The sequence below is a fragment of the Solea senegalensis genome, linkage group LG1 (genome assembly GCF_019176455.1).
Source record: "Solea senegalensis isolate Sse05_10M linkage group LG1, IFAPA_SoseM_1, whole genome shotgun sequence".
Classification (NCBI taxonomy): domain Eukaryota; kingdom Metazoa; phylum Chordata; class Actinopteri; order Pleuronectiformes; family Soleidae; genus Solea; species Solea senegalensis.
In genome coordinates, this window is record NC_058021.1 from 39,777,105 (window position 1) to 39,783,130 (window position 6,026).

Genomic DNA, 6,026 nt, shown 5'->3' on the forward strand with positions numbered 1-6,026 from the left:
CGAGCAAACGTTGCCTTGCAGTGCCACACAAAGCATACCTTATTTGTATCACATTAGCTTTTTGATGTGGCATAGCATATTATATCAACAGCTGCAATTTATCAAACAATTTTGATTTGCACTGATTTGCTTCACTAGCGGCGTCGCAGCAGCAGCAGCAGCAGCGTCGTCGTCGTCTTCCATTCTTCTCTCTCTGTCCCTCTATAAGAAGCTGCAGCAGCAAATAAATTAAACATGTGTCATTGAGCATGCTAAATGGCTTGCAACACATAATCATCTAAATAATTATGAGGCTGCCATTAAAGTGAGCTAGACGGATGACACATGAGGCGTTACGGAAGCAAAAAAAAAAAAAGAAACTGGGAGGTAATGGTGCAAGGTTTGATATGGAAGAAAAGGGGGGAAATGGCACAGAGTGAGGGGATAAGAAGTAAATGCAGTTTCCTGTGGGATTCATTTTGCATGTCTGCTCTTCTTGGTGTTAAAACGAAAAAAAACAGACTCAAAGTGCTGAGGACAATGGAGTGATTAGCCCAATCAGAAAAAGAAGTGGGGGATTGTGGGTAGGCTGTGGCGCCGCTCAGTCGTCTTTTTGTCCTCCCACATTTCATTAATCAGCAACCTGAAGCCCCCCGAAATCAGTTCAGCGGACTGGCAGCTCGCTCATTTGTTCCCATGTGGCAATCAGAGAGGGAAAGAAATCAGTTCACAACCTTTATGCGATAACCTGACATTATAAACCATCTCTTTGTATTTCTTTTTTCCTCTTCTTCTGAGATCTGCTGTGTACCCGTTGCCAAGTCTGACCTCTATTAACCTCTTAGATGAGGCCTTTTTTTAAACATCTCAATTGAATACTAACAATGGAAATAAATACAACATAAGTAATGTGTAACAGTAATGAGCACTGTTAAGTAGAGCATGTGATCAAGCATCTTAAGATATATTGTATTTAGCCTCAATAATATTCTGCTCACGGGGGATATTATTGGCATTTTTTCATCCTTTATGCAAAATTAAATGACAATGCCCAATAGTTACATTGTTATATGAAAATATAGATGGCAATAAACTTCAAATAGACTGAAATGTGGCAGCAAATGAATCCCATAAATGCTTAAACGGCTTTAATTATATTACTGGCAGTATAAATGTTATAGATAATGCTTTAGATTGCAGTTTAGATCACTGTTGGATTAATTTGAAACTATTGTTCAATTAGAAAGTAATCTATAAGCTGAAATTTGTAAGTCTTGTCAGATACAAATTAGCTTTATTGCAATTTAAAAAAGGACAATATTTATTTCTTCCATTTTCCACGATGATTTATCATTTAAACCTTTAACACGTGTCAGTTTTTAGGGCATCGACTTGCTCCATGTGGCACCTGTGTGAGGCAGCGTTTCTTCTCCTGGGATGGATAAAGATTGAGCCTCATCCCTTGAGGTCACAGACAGTTGCTCAGACCTCATCCCGAAAGAAAGCACCAATCTGAATGACAACCCGCAGCCAATAAACAAACCGTCAGTGTGAGCCGATTGCACAAAACCAGCTCAAAACTGGGATAATTTCCCCTGGGAAACAAGTAGCAACAGAGCAATGCAATAAGGGATAAGGTTTGTGGTGTAAAATTACAAGCAGGAAAGGTAATTTGACAGCAAGCCGGGCGCTGGGTTATGAAACGGTGTCGTGAGTGACCTCTGTTGGGAGGGACCGGTTACAGTCGCTCTCATACACCTTTCATTAATGCCTGAAAGTGTATGAGGAGATTGTCATTTTAGCCGCTGATATACGATACACGCGATAGCTTTTAATAGATATCGCTCATCATATCCATGTCGTTACTTTCTATATTGCATTTGTATGAAATACGATACTTCTTTTTTTGGTTAATTAAGGATAATATCTGCTAATACTGTAAACTCAAGCGGGGGACAAAACCTGACGACTCATGTTATTCCAGCAGAATTAGACACACACTTTACACCATTCACGGCATATAGTGACAACCTAGGGCCATGGTTCTCAAACTGTGGTGCGTGTGCCACCAATGGTACGCAAGCTTCCTCTATGGTGGTACTTAGAGGGAAATCTGAAATACTGTTCTGCTGGCATGTGATCAGAGTGGACCTGGGAAACAAAACACATTTAAAAATAAAATAAATGATAATTAGAGTCGCTTCATCTCGCTCTATCTTAATCTAATTTGACAATACCAGTGTCTTAAGTATATGTGAGGAAGAGGATGATGAGCAGATTATCTTATTGGGAATAAAATCTGTAAAGTCTGTAGTGGATTTGGACATCAGGACGTTAATGATAATGGCACGATATCAAGAGCTAAATATTTTTAAGTGGTGTTTGGATTAAAGAGTTTGAGAACCAGTGAGCGAGGAGCCAATGAGTGTCTACTCTGGTCCAACGGGGGCTGGACTAGAGAAACAAAGACGGGAAACGGGACAAAACTGATATTCCATCATATTCATGATGACGCTTCATAGTATTTCAAAGTAAAAGTGCCTTTTTTTTGACATGGAATGATGTATACTTACTCGAGAACAATGTTATATCATTTGTTCGAGGACCAAACGGCGGCTGAACAATAACATCAACAATGAAAATCACCAAAAGTTATGTACTCCCACACTTGAATACATCTTTTTTCTAGACATCTGCCTCAATCATGTAATTTTTCTACAATATGCTGTAGTTGCACGATTAAGAACGATAAGCTTTATGCATTCAGTGTGTGTTTAAGCTACATTAATCTGTCATGTGAATTAAACTTCCCCTGCCGTTTGAATAGTGCCTTGTGTCTGCACACAGATGACATAACATGACAGATGCAGAGCTTTTACATTATGTGGCGCAAAAGAAAAAAAGAAAAAAACACTGCAGGCAAAAACTGATGAATGAAGATAAAATGCAAAATTAAAGAGGCTGTACTCGCGTGTCCAGCTGGCAGCTCTAGTTTTGACAGTTTCCAGCAAAGTGGACTTCTGAGCAACCCCTGTGGTGGGAAACCATATGATTGCTGTAAACGCCAGAGGGGGAAGAGGGCTTGCTGAAGTACAGGCATTAATCCCCTTTCCCAGAAGCAGGAGATTAAAAGGGAAAACCAGGAACAGGTAAAAATGCAGTGGCGTGTCGTGCAGAAATGATCAAAGTTTACTTTGACACAAATGTGCAGAAAGGTTTTGTTTCACTGATCATTTCTATTTTCCACCAACGCTTATCTCGCAAACAAAGAATATTTGTAACATGAGATGGAAACGTGCATTCAGATGTATTTTCTTACATTTTGGACAATGATTTGCTTCGAACTTTGAAGACCCTTTGCTATTCCGACATGTCTGTGAGCAAGGACGATAAAGACATGGTTTGACAAGTTTGGTGTGGAAGAACTTGACTGTTCTGACCAGAGCCCAGATCTCAACCCCAGGCCTTCTTGTCCAACATTAGTGTCTGACTTGACCTCATAAATGCTCTGCAGGATGAATGGGGATCAATTCCCATAGAAACACTTCAAAATCCTGATGAAAGTCTAAGAAGTGTGGAAGATGTTATAGCTGCAAAAAGGGGAGCAGCTCCATCTTAAAGTCATGTACGATGAATTTCATTATGTCATCACAGGCCCTGTAATGGTCAAGTGTCCAAATACTTTTTTCAATATAGTGTATGGTTGCATGATGGTGATGATGAAAAACAACAAATCCTCTAAAAAGGTTCAAAGACATTAAAGTTAACCTACCGGTCCAGTAGAAACGGAGCCACCACGGCATCACTTTGCAGCCCTTGCTGGGCTTTCAGTTGTCGCCACTGTTCAACCGCAGCACCGATGTTCACTCTGGTCTTGGCGCGCTCTGCATCAACCGTTTACTTGGCAGTAGCGTTCCCAAAAAAACAAAAAACAAAACGTCTTTCAATGCGACCAACACCTGTTGCTGGCACCTTTTCTGCCATAAAGTTGCTGCAATTGAAACGGGTGTAGTACGGACCCAAACGCAGCACAAGACAGTGGGTGAGTCTTTATTAGAACCACAGCAGGGGAAATGGCAAACAGGTAGTCAGGTAGGTAGATGCAGAGAGTTGAACCAAATGGGATGCTCACCAGACAGTCCAGGGAACAGGCAGACAGAAACCAGACACGAGGCAGAAACGTGGTCAGGAACAGGAGGCGAGCTGGAGTATAGGGACGGCTGATTGCAGGAGACGAGGAGCAGCTGCAATCACAGGTGAGTAGTGTTGGCTTGATGAGGAGGTGTGTCTTGGCAGGTATAGAGTGCAGTAGAGTCAGGTGAGTGGAAACTGCTGGATGAACTGTCTCAGTGGGTATATATATACATATATATGTATATATATACAAACTAACGATTATTTTCATAATCGATTAATCGCTTGGGCCATAAAATATCAGAAAACCTTAAAAAATGTTGATTGAGAATGATTGACTTTTAATTATTTTTTTAAGAAATGGAAAAAAATACTCACATTTAATAAGCTTAAACAATCGGAAACTTGTTTAATCATGAGAAAAGCTTCAAACCGATTAATCGATTATCAAAATAGTTGACGATTCATTTAATAATCGATTCATCGATTAATTGTTTCAGCTCTAGATGTAGTATTATCATGGATATATTGGTATTGTATATATAATATATTGTTACAATATAATATAATATAATATAATATAATATAATACATAGTCCATATTGTGTCTTCTATGTATCATCATATATATTATCATGCTGTAATGATAATTTAACAAGCTAGCCAGTAAAAAACACACTATGATCTCCCACCCTACCTTCAATGCAGTCACAATTCACATTTAATGTCTTTGTACTTGCAATTTGTTCTTGTTGCCACTGGATGGAGACAGAGGGACAACATGTTAAGTGTTGCACGTTTCATGTTTTGCTCCATGAAGAAACAAAAGGCTTATTTCTCTAAAAGTTGTTTCATGGATTTGTCAAAATCTATATTAGTGAGCACTACACCTTTACTGCAATAATCCATCCACCTGTTAGCTGTTACAGATCAAAGAGCACAATTATTGCACGGGTGAACTTTGGATTGGCCACAATAAAACTATAAAGTGCACTGTTCTTTCATGCAACACAATGATGCTTTTGAGTTTTAAGGGAGTGCGTTGACTGCAGGAATGTCCACCATAGATGTCACCCTGGTGCTGAATGTTTAGTTCACCAACATGAGCCACCTTCAGTGTCATTTCAGAGAATCAAATCCTTAAAAATGCTCTGTGGAGCTCTCGTTCATTGCCTAATGAAGGTGTGTCTTTAATATAAACTGAACATTTCCACACATTTATCCAATTATCCTGCTATTATATTATAGTCTAGTCTAAACACTGCACACATGTATATACATGTATATATACATGTGCAGTGATGATGATTGGGTGTATATACATATATATGCATATGTATATACACCCAATCATCTCTTCCATTAATTAATATAAGTACATGGAAGTATTATATAACATTTTCTATATATATGTATATATATATATATATACATATATATGTATATATATAGAAATACACACACACACATATAAACAACAAGTGTGTTATTATTCTGATCATCTCTTCTTAAACTAATTTCTTAAACTGCCCTCAGGAGGGCGCCAAAGAGCGGCTACAGCAACATCTAAAAGAAGTCTTTCACAGCCTTGTTTAATTCATCAACACCATTCCCACGGAGAGCATTTCCATTATCTGTGCCATGTTTTAACTTTTAATTATACTGTGATTCATGTGATGAAGTTTTGATTTGGCCTGTGAAACCGAAGCCAAATGTTCACATTCGGGGTGAAAACAGGTGGGCATGATATAAACAGTAGTATAAAGTAGATAACATAAGTCCACAAAACATAGTTGACATAAAATGTACAAAGAATAAATAAATAAATAATTAACTTCAACAAAAGAACCGGCAAATAGATAGGAAAAATATTATATATATATAATAAAATAGAAAACAAATCTATACAATAC